The sequence below is a fragment of the Xyrauchen texanus genome, chromosome 6, assembly GCF_025860055.1.
Source record: "Xyrauchen texanus isolate HMW12.3.18 chromosome 6, RBS_HiC_50CHRs, whole genome shotgun sequence".
In the NCBI taxonomy this organism is placed as follows: Eukaryota; Metazoa; Chordata; class Actinopteri; order Cypriniformes; family Catostomidae; genus Xyrauchen; species Xyrauchen texanus.
This window is the reverse complement of record NC_068281.1, coordinates 23,808,311-23,823,930: the sequence shown is the minus strand read 5'-3', so window position 1 is coordinate 23,823,930 and position 15,620 is coordinate 23,808,311.

Genomic DNA, 15,620 nt, shown 5'->3' with positions numbered 1-15,620 from the left:
AACGCCCATGGTTTTATCAACCTTTCAAACTCTCTCAGTCTTCTTTTGTTAATTGATATGATTGTGTACATATTCTGCCTAAGACAGATGCCTAAGTGTGAAAAAGGTTTATTTGAAGAGCAAAACATGGCCAAATCTTGCAGCATTTAACCGTCTTCAGCTCTAAGCCTCAAGGCTAAATATCTGTCATTCATGAATCCTGTTTGTTTGGTTTAAATATGCTATTATTATTTATTTTTACAACCTGATTTTAGGGTTCCCCCACCTCCAGCATCCAAATTTATCCCCTGGATACATGCATAATTACTGTTGTTTCAGTAAAAGTTAGTTCAAAGTTAGCTCCTTAACTCATGTCTTCTGCCTTTGGAAATGTTAAGTACATTGCCTTCTCTCTCTCTCAACTGACTGAAACACAACAGCTTTGACTCCTGGTCTTCATTGTTCATACTGGCCTTTCTAATTCGTCAAGCTTTATTCCCCTACATGTTAAAAAACATTTCAGACGTGAATGAAAAACTATTCATTTAGATTTTACCACATTTCTTTTTTTTTTTTTTTTTTTTTCAGTTTTTAAATGTTTTGACTCATATCACTGATGTCAGATTTCATTTTTTCCATATGTCTTCTTTTTGAGATACAAAAGGAGGCAGGCCAGCTTTTCAGTGTGACCAGGTCAGCAGAGATCCAATTTAAAAAAACACAAAGCAGCTCTGTTTTTCAAATGGTGTGCAAATAGCTTGGGCAAAGTGAATAGTGTCGAGAGAGCAATGCGTGAGAGATGAAGGCTTAGTTTTATTATTCATTTGAGTTTTTTAATAAGACTGACTGCGCTGTTTCCATCAGCCTCATTGGTTAATCTAGAATGATTTCTATAGCTTATCCTTGAACATTACAGTACCTTGCCTGGAGCGCACAAAGCCATGGTAACTTAATTGAATTGAGTACTCCCTTTAGTGCATTTCATCTCTAAATGAAGATTCCGCATCACGGTAAAAACACTGGCTAATGGAGTGATGCGTGTTTTCTAAGATGCGAGAGAGGGCATCAAGCATTTTTTATCTAATTGCTACATACTGATTGCTTATTATGCCCCAATGGGAGGTTATTGAAAATGTTGTTATATATGATGCTTGTTTCAAATCAAAACAAAACAATCAAGCAAAAATAAATGGAACACCATAACACATGAACATTTTTATGTTATGTTTACAGAGAGTCAAATTTATCATGTTTAACAGTTCTGACAGAAGTACAAGCTATATGTGTAGCTGGTGCTAGACATACCAGCTTTAGATCCAGGAACCATGAAGATGTGCAAATAGGTTTCCAATAAGCTAGAACATTTTGATTTAGCCTATGGCAATGGCAACCTTTGGCCTGACCCACTGTAATATTCTGTGTGCATATAAATAACCATATCACACTCCCATGTTCATTTTCCTAGGTTTAAAGATTCTACTTCAACACAAAAGGTTGCTATATTGAAAATCATTCCTCCAGCACCCAGTTCAAGTTGGAAAGCAGAATTATCAATTTAAATAAATAATTATCTCTGCTGACAAGACTAGTGTTTGAGATAATATCATATAAAGGAGAATTTTTGAGCATTCTAAAGGTGTTTTACCTTTGCACCATGGTTGTAAACATTTTTATTGAAGAAAGTAATTTGGGAAGACTCTGAAATTCAAAAGGAGTGTTTTGCATTTTCAATGCAGTTTACATGAATTTGTTTGAAAGGCTCAATCCATGTGAAAGTGCTTGAGGAAAAGAGGTTTCCAAACCACCCGTAACAGATCGTAGACCTTAAATGGTTCCGAAGTCAGTGGTTTAATGTGTAATGATTTGTATTTAATAGCTTTATACAACTCTGTCCACTTTTATTAGATGGTCCTGGCTAGCAAACACTTTACAATCAGTATTAGTTCACTGAAGGGCTTTTACAGCTTTTTGTTTTTCTTTGGTACTATTTTTACAAGTAAACAGTACATTTTAAAAACTTCTAGTTCTAATATCACAACAAAGCATCAAGAATGGTGTTTTTAAAAACATTTTAGCATACACTCAGTTGACTAAGAACAAAATACAAGATCACAAAATAACATTTTCACCACACCAAACAAGTTTTTCACACACACATATATATTTATATATATTGTTTATTTTTTAGTAGATTCTCGCTTAATTTTTTAGCTGTCAAAAGGCTTCCTATTCTATGCCCCATACATACATACATACATACATACATACATATATATATATATATACATATATATATATATATATATATATATATATATATATATATATATATATATATATTCTGAATGTAAAAATATTTAAACGCAAAGACTGAACTGCTATCATTCAGCTTCAGAACAAACTGTTGATCTTATTCTGAGAGGTTTGAAGAGAATATTTTGACTGTATAAGATTTCTTTATTTCTTTTTTTTTTACAAACTACTATTGCTGCCAATGTGGCAAGTTAAAAAAACTATAATAATACATAAAAAAAACATGTTTAAATATAATTTCATAGCCGTTTGCCACTATGTAAGCTACATATTATTATCTGTACCATTGCTGGGAAGGAAATGTAGAGATCGGACCTCTTGGAACTTTAATTGAGTACCCCTGCTTTATCTTGGACAGACAGACAGATAGATAGATAGATAGATAGATAGATAGATAGATTGACAGACAAAGAGATAGATAGATAGATAGATAGATAGATAGATAGATAGATAGATAGATAGATAGATAGATAGATAGATAGATAGATAGATAGATAGATAGATAGATAGATAGATAGATAGATAGATAGATAGATAGATAGATAGATAGATAGATAGATAGGTAGGTAGGTAGGTAGGTAGACAGACAGACAGACAGACAGACAGACAGACAGACAGATAGATAGATAGATAGACAGATAGATAGACAGATAGATAGATACTTATTTACCACCACTTTCATAATAACCAAATCAGTTGTTAGAATATTCAGATGTTTAGTCAAATTTAAATGCTATTTACATGTTTTTGTTTTCCTCTGCTTATGTGCTCCATGAAGTTCATCTGAGGAACTACAGGTTGAACCTATTATAAATATTACATCTATTCTGTCAATCTTTTTTAAAAAAAAAACTCTTTCAATAAAAGAAAAAAAAGAAAGAAAAATCCATCATATTTGAAATTTGAGTAACACTTTACAATTAGGTTCCATTTGTTAACATTATGCATTAGTTAACATGAACTAACAATGATCAATACTTTTACAGTATTTATTCATCTTGGTTAATGTTATTTTCTACATTTACTAATACATATTTAAAATTAAAATTTGCGTATGTTAACATTAGGTAATGCACTATTGACTTCCATATACTAACAATCAACAATTGCATTTTTATAAACTAACATTAACAAAGATTAATAAATAGTGTAAAAATATATATTGTTCATTGTTAGTTCATGATCCATAATGCATTAAATAATGTTAACAAATATAACCTTATTGTATAGTGTTAGCAAAATATTCTATAACTGTCAGTTGTCACTTGATGGATGATGATTCATATATTTGTTATTAAAATCTGCCTCATTTGACAGCATACGATGATGCCAATAAAATGTATTCCAGTGTTATGGAGATAACACAAGCTCATTAGATAATTTGCTGTATCAATCACTTTTTAAGCAGTGTCAATATGCCAACAACTGCTAAATATTTTTTAAAAATTCAACATCTGTTCATTACTTGAATTTTGATGCTAGTGAAACTTTGTAATATGGCACTTTTCGCACCACTGTCAAAATGATTCTCTTATGTTTTCCTCTTTTGTAAGTCACTTTGGATAAAAGCATCTGCCAAATGAATAAATGTAAATGTCAATTTTAGTAACTGCCCTGCCCTCACCATTCATAAACTGAAAAGCCATTAGTACTGGTATGTTTTTGAAGGTATGAAATGATGCCCTGTTTTTGATTATATATTAAATTAATGTAAAATATGTATTTTATATTTACAAAAATAAAATCCACAGCTTTAAGGAGCATACCCCTCAACTGGAATTCTATATAATCAATAGTGAAATTGTGACTTTATACTGTAGATTTAATTTACATTTATGCATTTGGCAGACACTCTTATCCAAAGTGACTTACAGTGCACTTTTTACAGGGACAATACCCCCAGAGCAACCTGGAGTTAAGTGCCTTGCTCAAGGAAACAATGGTGGTGGCTGTGGGGAGCGAACCAGCAACCTTCTGATTAACAGTTATGTGCTTTAGCCTACTACGCCACCACCACTGGCCTACACACAGATTAATCAGATGAATCTGTGTGTAGGCCAGTTCAAGAAGAGGGCATGTTTAGTTAAAGCTGCAGATGTTGAAGTTCTCAAGACACTTTAGCTGGAAGCATAAACAATGTGGATAAACAATCAAAGTGTTTATTAATATCCTGTGAATTCTGATTAGCGGTTCAACTTTGACACCCAGCACACTGGAAAACACGCCCACTTTATGTAACAAAACAAATTATAAATATAAACCTATACTTATGCATTCACTGTATCCAATACTGGCCACAATTCATAACAGGTAAGAAATACTTTCCTTGTTGGTAAATTAGGTTTGTAATTTTCTCTCAATAGATGGTCAAAGCCTGTTAAAATAGAATTTGCTATCTTTTAAAGGCCAATTTGCATGCTTAAAGTCCATATGTATGCTGTTTGGATTGACAGAAACTGCTATGAATGAGTAAATGACAGTGGAGCGCATGTCTGAGAGCCGTGCACTGAAAATCTTAATAAGTTGACTTCCCCTTCTGTCACTCACTCGACATTGTGACTAGGGGTCGCTCTTGGGAGCCCCAAACACAGAGAGAAAAAATTTTGAGAGAAAGGGTCGCGGCTAGCACGGCCTGCTCCCATGCTATTTACGTCTCTTCCCCCCTCAGGGATGTGGGGAACTACATGACGTCTTTTGGGGCATTGGGGGAGGCTATGTGCAAACTGATGCACCTGCTATTATATACGCAGCAGCTTGCTTGCACCTGCATCAGCAGTTCATGTAACACAGCTCAGCTGTTGTGACATTTTTGTATAGGAACCCTTATTTTCACTACATCAACACAAAGTCGAGTGAGTAACAGAAGGGGAACATCTCGGTTACTGTTGTAACCTCTGTTCCCTGCTCTTCTTTGTGTATTTTAAGTACCGAAACGACAGTGGTGTTAGACACTTTCAGTACCATCTATCAAAATATATATTTGCTTTGCCTAAAAACAAACGTCAGTATCCCAGCTACTGACTTAAACAGTTTAGGACAGATTATTATTGTCCCTCATTTCATCTTTGGAGACTGTCTTGTTTCACGTTATTTCTAAAGTTATTACCTTTATAAGAGAACTGTTTAGTGTAAAATAAACCTGAATTACAGTATCTAGCGATACAGAATGTCACGGTAAAGGAAAGATTAGAATTATTTTTGATGATCAAATTGATCATGTCCATGAATACTGTATTTGACAAACTTGTTTTGTTTCCAAGCTAACAAAGACATGGTTAACACAAAATCCACAACAATCGCTGTGCCAAGCTACTTTGCACTAAATGAATGAAGACGTGCTGTTTCATTGAGATGGAGGTAGATGCCTTTTTTGTATCTCTATTATGTTACACAATTTTCAATCATTACATTACTCCCTAAGCCTGTACAATGGTGGATCAACAGTCTTCAACAATTTTTTGTGTGCTATTCACTCAATACAAAAACCATTCAATAAACAGCATAGTTTTATTTTATTTGAGTATTCAATTTTAGGGCTTGTGTTAAAAAAACTAAAATACAAAATTATTACTCTGCATTTATCAGAATTAATATTTATATATTGTTTTAGACATTGATAATGATTTATTAATTTCTGTTCTCTTTTTTTAAAGTGACAGTGATTTGAACAAAGAAATCATCACAACATGCCAAAAGCCCTCTTCTCATTGTGCTTCATCTGTTTGTTGACTTTAGGTACAGTGCTTTCCTTTTTTATTAGATTTTTGTAAATCTACACTCAAGCAAACAATAACTCAAACAATGTAATGTAATGTGCTTTAGTAAATGTCCTCAGTTAAATGGGTAAACGAACAAATTGAAATCATATGCACAAATTTTACATGGACTGTGCCTCGTTTTGAAGGCTGCATTATATAGAGCATCTTCCAAATGGAAACGGAACATAAAATGGTTGCTATGAGAAGGTAACAAAGTCCCTTTATAAGGGAATGTATGAGATAAATTTAAGGAGAGTTATAAAGATTGTAAAGAGAAAAGAAAATAGCTTTTACAGGTGTACTTTTAGTCTAATGCTTTATTTTAATTATATTTTAATATAACAATATTATTATATACTCTGCACCCATCCACTGAGGTACTTCAACTTGGGAATTAACATTACTTGCGTTTGAACATCATATTTACGGGAAAATTGGCGTTGTTATTTTTATTTTATAGACATTTCCATTGAAGCAAAGAATTGTGGGTTGTACGAGCCCACGAAGGATACACCTTATGCATTCCCCGAATTGTTATGAAAGAAGGTCGCATTCGAAGGCTGTATTGAAAGTGTCCTATTCGCTTTTATGAAACGAGACAGCCTCGATTGCGTATGCGGCCGAGAAATGTGACCTCTGGAGGATACAGCCTTCCAAATGAGACACAGCCATGGTTGAGAAACTTAAAGCTGCATTTAGTACTTTTTTATGCATGTCATCTTGGACTTACACTGACACCTAGTGGTATGGATGCAGCATCATTCATACACAGTAGTTTTTGTTGCTGATGCCATTTTAGAAATTCACTATTTACAGTCAGCCATCCTCATGTAGAATAAAACAGCATTTATAATGCTACTGATATGACTGGAGTCCTCGTCTCATGTGAGTGCTCATATTTTTTTTTAACATACGTTTCAATAGTAATATTTAGTTTTTTAGGAGTAACACGTTTTTTAAATGAGGAAAAAAATAAATACTTAGTGCACCTAAAATGTAATGTACTATTTGGCAAATCATTAAATTTGTCTCATATTGACAATTCTTATATGTGGCATACTTCAAATATGCCAGAGAGGAAAATGAAATCGAGTCTTTAAATCATTAGTTCATACAAATTTTCAAGTCTATTCATGATCAAGTTAGATATATTTAGCTGAGGTCTGTTTACATATTGTTAGGTAACGCAAAATTGTGTTCCATTGTACTCGTATTATGTAACTGTTAATAAACTTCACCATCTCTCTCTCTCTCTCTCTCTCTCTCTCTCCCATCCTTTTAATCTGTTTCAATGTTCAGTCATATTGTGTATCTGTTGGCGGTGTCTATACAAAGTGAAAGGCAGTTAAACTTCATCAAGGAGGTCATCAAAAACTATGACATTGCACAGGGTGCATCTTGGATTGGATTATCCGACCAATACAAGGTACAGGAATATACATGACCAACTAACCAATTGCTCCGAATCGAAATTATTATAGATTTATGGTCTTTTGTCACTGGGAACACAATGTATAAAGAACAGCTGTCAATACTGTCCACAATACTAACAAAGATGAGCAATCAGTTTAGTGAATGTTTTTGAGACATTAACACATGTTCATGACTGAATAAAATGTTAGCTTGTGTTAGTTATTATTTTGAAGGGATAATTGTTAATTTGGGGAGTTATAAGGCTATTTTCTTATTCTGTATTTGCAACAAATATTGAGCCAACATCACTGCATGTGATGCCAATCAGAACCATGGGTCACAAATTTGCTTTATATCATGATCCATTTTTGGTAAACAAAGCTTATTTATCACACTTAAAACACAATACTTTTTTACAGGAGGGTACATGGTTTTTGACTGATGGCTCAAGTGTATCCTACACTGTGTGGGCTCCAGGCAAACCAGATAATACTGAATGGGGTCACAGAGGAACCGTATAACTTAGAAATACATTAACAAGGTAAGTTCTGCAGTTTGTCCCAAAATGTATTTTCCATATTAAATGCAACATGTTGCGCTTGGTAAAAAAAGCTGCATCTTTTCCTTTTGTAGACTCTGGATTAAGGAATGATATCATGTGTGACCAAAGCCATCCATTCGTCTGTGCCACAAGAGCCTTCAACTAAAAATGATGATGAATCACATGTTATCTCTTTACTGTGATTCCTTTAATGAAATTAGAGCAGTATCATGTCCTAATAATTAAATACATCAAAGATGTTGCAAGCTTCAAGAAAATGTGTTATGTAACAATAAATATATACAATTATTATTATAATTTTTTAAATATAATACTTTTTTAATACATTTAAAGTAAATTTAAAAATAAAAGTTTAGTGCTGGATCATTGTTATGTTATAGGCTTATATAAATGATGCTCTATACAAATTATTCTCTTATTCTCCAACTAATCGAATCAGGTTTTTGTGAAGCATAAAGGACAACATCTGGATATACACCCTCGTATCTAAACACACCATTAGATGGATAGGAAATGAGCCAGGAATACCTATGTGTTCTCATTATTCCATGTTGTAGCTAACAATTACTTGGCATTTGCTCCAGACATACTGTATGCACAGACACAAACATAATGTGTTTTTTGCATAAACAAACACAGGATATGTGGTTGAGGTGTGATTGCTTTAATAATTGGTTAGATGTTATGATGTTGCACCAGTTTGTCATGGCAGGGTTTAAATGATTATGCCACTATGCTCTATGTACAGTGGTTGGTTTGTAATTAATTTTTTAAGGGTGATGGTGTAGTCAAGTTTGGGGGGCTATTATTTATGGGTAATTGACAAATTACACCCAAAATTGAAACGAGAAACCTTTCAAAAATCTAGTTTAAAACACTTAGTTCTAAAACATGATCTTTATCCAATATGGTTTCATAAATTCAAAAAACTTTATAGCATTTTAAAAAACAAAACAAAAACAAACTCAAACTTTCAAATTGTCATGTGGTGTAAGCATTAATTAAAAACTATTATAATACTTTCTGTGCACCATAAATACATTAGAGTATAAATAACTTATCTTTGGATTATTTTCAAGGAATTTGAGAAAGTTTTTATAAATATGAATTTTTTAGTCAAAAATCTCAGGGTTACACCACATGAACAAAATGTGCCGCTTCATAAACATGTTAAAATAAATATCAGATGTTCTCCTTCTGTCACTTACTTGATGTTGTGTCACTCTTGGGAGCCCCAAACACCTCTGATCTTTGAGAAAAGGCCAATGGGAATTGGTGAGTGGAATATGCATGCCACTCCCCCGGACATACGGGTATAAAAGGAGCTGGCTCACAACCACTCATTCAGATTTTTTCTTCGGAGCCGAGTGGTGTTGAGCAGAGAGTTCCACTGTCATTCCATTCACCTAACTGAAGCAAGGAAGTCGTGTGTGCTGTTGGATTTACAGCGCATTTCAGCGGCTTTGTCTTCCTTTGCACGTTTGATACAGGGTACGCCCCTGGGCGCTTCGACAGCGAAAGAGTATATTTCCTAAGCCAGAAAAGAGTATATTTTCTGACTAAAAGAGCGCACACTGATGGAGAGCATCTTTTAAAAGATGCTTTTTGGTCTCTGTGTAATTCCTGGGTTATCTCTCCGCTTCTGACGGCCATGATCGCTGCCTCACGTGTCTGGGCCATAGTCATGTTGAGGCAGCGTTTGTGGATGTTCGTGTTCTCACTGCAAGAATATGACCATGGCAACGTTGTGGCTGCGGACCTCCCATTCCCCAGTACACACATTTCCCTGGTTTAGTTCAAGGGAAGAGACAAGCAGCTCGCCTCACGTCCAATTTAGCGTCTCTTTCAGAGCTCGCAAGCAGGTTGAGGTATCGAGCGTTGGCGATGCTGGATGCTGAGGACACAACTGGGATGCGCAACACCTAATACATTTTCAAGATTTCTCTGAGTTGAGTCTGTTTCGTCCTGTGTGTTGTCAGGTATGAGCAGATAAGTTGTTACAGCTGGCCAGGTGTACCACTTGCGTACAGCACCTTTTCCCTCTGTGAGGTGAAGATGTGTGCTTTCTTCTCGAGTTTACGAGTATGTGGACCCTGGATGTCCTTCCTTTCTTAGCCCTGAGGCTGACGAATTCGGTGGAGGAATACGTAGCCAGGCCCAGTACGTGTGCTAGCATGCCCTGACATGGGGTAGGTGCTCCACAGGCACTGGTTACCTGCGGTAACCCCCGTATTTTCCATGGTACAGTCTCCCTATTGGTAGACCCACGTCTCCCTTCAGCAAAGCTTTCTTTGCCCCTGGTCGCCGTGTCTGTAGAACTCTTCCCCTTCGCAGAGGACCTACCACCGCGCCTCTTCCACATGTGGCTGGTAAGCTCAGGTATCGTATTTGCCACACGTTAACCTCCCCTTCGGTCAGGATGTGGTCCCTGTGGTGTCTTTTCCTCCTGAACGATTAGTCACGCACCTTCCCCAACGTGAATACATAGCATTAAAAGGCCCCAGCCAAAACCCTAAAATACTCTGTGGAGAGAAAACATGGCTGGCGCGGCCTGCTCCCACACTAGATACTCCCATTGATTTAAATAGAAGATTTCAATAGCCCATCTATACTAAATAGTGTCAGTACCAATGTTTATCTCAGCGAACTAAACACTGATATAGTTGTTTTGGTCAACATAAACAACAAAATAACTACCTACATGTTGGTTATACCCAAAGATTTTGATTTGATGGACAAATGCACTTTTAAATATGAATCATATATTAAAAAAAATTGTTTCACTGCTAATTTTTTTTAATAAATAACAAGAAAATATTATCCTGCACTAGATATGCCAACATTCCTTTTTTTCTGGAATTTCAGCTTTTAATGAGGCTTTGAATTTTGACTGTCTCTGGACACTACATAAAATTTTTTTACTGTAACCCCTAAAAAATATAAATATTACTTTAAACTCAGCAATTGAAAAATTTTCATCATAGAAGAGGAGTATTCAAGCTAATGATTTGTGTGAATTGCATTTTTTATCTATTTTGAATTTAATAGATTGACCCTGACGTACCTGTTACCATCTGTTATGTAAATGTTTTTTAAAGAATCAACGTTATGATCATGAAAAGGTTTTCTAGATTGCTCACCCACTGCAGAAACAGTTTTTTTTCTACTCCAGTTTACTACTTGACCATGCTTGAAAGTGCATGAAACATTTGAAAACTTCATGTGAACATTAGGAAGGACAAGTCAACCCATCACAAACTCCGACATACCTGCCATTTTTTTCAGAAAACCGGGTCTTTTTGTGCATTGGAGAGAGAGCTTGCGCACTCAAAGTTGCCAGATTGCGTGACTACAGTGTCACTCTGGCAGCATACAGTATATCCGAACTGTACAAGTGTCCAGATCTGATTGTGGGATTTCACCTATAGAAATCTGTCAATCTCACCAATGTTGAAATCTAATTCTGACTGGCTCATCGCTGTCTGTTATTTATCAAATGTATTAAATAATCAATGACAAAATTGATCTAAAGGGGTTGGTAAGGAGGGATGGTGGTTTTACAATGGGGATGCTGTTTGGTATTTCTTGTAACAAGGGGGATGCCACCCTTTGAATCCCCCCTCAACTCAAGCCTTGTCTATGTACAACATTCAGCTGGTACACCGCCTGCTGAAGCTGTTGGAGAGTTGTATGTAATTAGAGTTGCAATTGTTGAAGTTTGTATTTTCTGCACCACTATTGTCACCAAATTGACATACAGGTAGTTCTGCTCCAAACACACTCCATTTGTTGAGCCTTTGTTTGTATGTTGTGCTGGTCGGAATGCTCAAACAAACTGATAGTGCTACAGTCACAGAGTTTACACTTTTTGGAGGAATCAACCTTCAAATGGCTTACACATATTTTTCTCTGCCTATTAAGCTGGGAGGGGAGAAATATTTTAACATCGACAAAATGAGTGGAATTTTCAAGTCACTCTTGAGTTCCAATTCATTAGTTTGCTAAGACTTGTAAAATTTTTTGTGGACCCAGTTCAGTCAGATATGATAACATCATACTGGTAAGAAAAGGAGACAATAGAGAAAGAGACACAAAAGAAGGATCAATTAAAGGAAAAATAATTGCACTGAGTAATGAATAGTGTCAAAAGCTGATGCCATTTTTTTATTTTTCTGCTAAATGGCTGTGCCGGAATTTCATATAAATAAAATAGTCCACTCCTCTCTTGCAGTTGCTGGCGTGCCAGTTATTGCCCCTCCACGTGCGAATGCATGCACGCATACCATAGGTTGCCGACACCTGTTATAGTAGATCATGATGAAGTTAATAGAGACGTGCAGTTATCACAGTTCCTCCTGACACTCCCAGAACTTACACTCCACAATCACTCTCTCCCGAACCCTAATCAGGTATCAACTAGACATTACAATGATGATTACAGTAATGCTTATCGCAAACTACAGACAGGAGATTATTATTAATCTGCAACTGAATTAATTTCTGAATACAAAAAAAGGCAGCAATAAATAACCAGAAATGTGCAATGTGTGTGCAAAACAGATGTGTTCAAACTGAGATGAGTGCAAATATAAAAATTCAAACATTTAGAAAATGTAGTTCAAACATTGATTTGTGATTTGTGTGTGTTAGTTCAAGGAAAGTGTTGCTGTTTTAGGGGTGGTGGGAGGTTATAGTTTGATGATGAAATCAAATCAGTTAATCTGTTTGTGATGTGTATTTACACTGGCTAACCATGTCTGACACCTGTCACTCTGACATACATGGGGCCCTATTTTAAGAGTGCTATCGTTAAGCGCAGCGCTATGCCATAAGTCATAAGCGCAAAGTCAGTGACCGTGGCCATGACATTTTGGTATTTTTGTACGTCTAGGCGCATGTAGGCCAAGATACCACTGTTGGGCCCTTGAGCAAGGCCCTTCACCCTATCTGCTCCAGGGGCGCCATTTCATGGCTGACCCTGCGCTCTGACCCCAGCTTAGTTGGGATATGCGAGAACTGCATTTCATTGGCTCTGTACCTGTACTCTGCACAATGACAATAAAGTTGAATCTTAATCTTAATGTAGTGTTGGCAAAATCGCCTGCGAAATGTGCCAATGGGCTGGATTAAGTACAATTGAATTCTGAGTTTCTTCTCAGGGATTTCCACCATCTGCATCCTATTATAGTCCATACCCTGTCAAGCACCAGTGATATATAAACAAAGACAGCACATTCATAAGAAGTTGGTAGTGTAAATGGGCTGTATGCAATGAATTAGAAGAATAGAAAATGTGCATTAACTGCCAGGCATATTTCTATGATAGTGACACGCTCCTTTTACATGCATAGTAAATGTGATTCTCTTCTGAATTTAGTTAAATTATAGGGAATGTAAGTACTGTAAATCATTTTCATCTACTGGCAAATCATGGCTAGTATTAACAATGATTGTGTCAGTGTGCACTTCACTTCTACAAGTCGATTTTTATTAAAAAAAAAAATTAAAAAAAATAAGCCAAAATATTTTTTTATTCACAAAATGAAAATATAATCAAACTAACAAAGTGGTACAAAAATCATACCCAATCCAAACATTTTAGTCTCTTCTTCTACCGGCCCCTTTTGCAGTGACATAAAATTGTATCTAAACAACAGGTGGATAATTACTAGTAGACTACAAATTGAATCATAAATACTATTGTAAATATACAATAATAATAATAATAATACATATAACCTAACAATAAATATAACTGAAAAAATAAAACATGACCTCTAGAAAGTTTAATACAAATCTTAAGCGATTACTCCTGAACATTTGTGATTTTTAGGGACATTATTTGATGTTCTGCTCTTTCAGAATTTGGACATGAACTTTATTACCATCTGATGGTGGAATCTCCAAGCAGCATATGCAGGAATTGCATTTGAACTTTGCGTTAAGATCTTAGCGCAACAAGCTGCTTCTCAGAAAAATAGCAAAGTTCGCTCTGCGCCACTACATTTGCATACAACACACCCACAGTTTGCGTGCATACTCCCACAATAGCGCAAACACTCCCACCCACACCCATTTGCACTTTGCTCTGGCACGAAAATTGCACTTAGAATTAGTGCTCTCACGGACATTGAATAAGATGTTGTGCACGGTCGTAGCGCACAGCACACTTACAAAAATAGAGCCCATGATCTCTTCATATAGCCTATAAAAAGGCATATATACATGTTTTATTGTGTCCAGTGATGGCCTCACATTTCAACAGGTAAGCCTGATTGGTTTAGTGGCATTTTAGGTTCACAGACTTAGGTTCTCAGTATATGGTCACAATTTGATAACTCCTTATTTGATAATATATCTTATTCACAGTTGCACCATCTTTGATTTTTAATGGGAATGACAACAAGGCTGAGAGGGATAGACTCTTCCATGGCATGCCACGCACGGTATAAAGCTGTAAAAAGCTCCTAGATCACATCTGATTTTCAGCTTTTTGTCTAATGAGTGTTCTTGAAAAGATGTTTTTTTCTATGTTTTGTCCACAGAACAATCCAAACACTATATAAACTGCAGTACAGCCGATTGAAGAGACTGTAAGTCTACCCCTCATAGCCTCCTTGTCATTCCTGGCAAAAATCAAAGATGGAGCTAGCATGAATAAGGTCTACAGCTTAAAGCTGAAGTATGTGATTTCTGTGACACTAGCACCACCAAATGGAATTGCAAAATGAAACATTGTTCAAACAAAGAGATAATCCAGCTCCCAACTCATGCCACTGGTTCAGTAATGCTGGTGGATGGAGTCTAAATAGGTCACTCAAAACAAACAGAGGAATTTTCATGGCACCAAAGACACACAGTGTTTACAGTTTTCAAGAAAATGAACCTCTAAATGGCTTACTTCTAGTTGTCTCTGCATATTAAGCTGGGATAGAAGAAATTATTTGAACACAGAAAAAGTTCAGAAAACATACTTCAGCTTTAACTTTACACACAGAAGTTATATTGGTGTAAAACATATATGCAAGGTATGCAATGCATAGAATTGTTATGTAAAGGTGGGCGCCACCTACTCACTAAAGGTGGTGCAACAAGCCTCCTCGACCCCTCCAACATCACCACCTCCATCATTGTTTAAAACAATTGGTTGCAGAAGGGTACATGGTTTTGGACAGATGGCTCAATTGCATCTTACACTATGTGGGCTATTGGCCAACCAGACAATTCCAACTGTGTTGGTACATACAGCTGATTTGAAACAATCTGCGCAGTGAAAGTGGTAATAAATTACTTGAAATTACTTGACTAACACGCCTGCCATGGTCAACGACCCAGTTTCTAAAGCCTCGTCCGTCCCAGAGCCAGCGCCTGAAGCCTCGTCCGTCCCAGAGCCAGCGTCTGAAGCCTCGTCCGTCCCAGAGCCAGTGCCTGAAGCCTTGTCCATGCCAGTAGCATCGTCGGCCAGCGCTCCCATTCCCCAGTCACTGCCAGCGCTCCCATTCCTCAGTCACTCCCAGCCACGGAGGCCGTCAACAAGCCTGTCCAGCCCCCAGTGACCGTCATTGATCCCGTCCAGTCACCAGCAGCCGTCGATC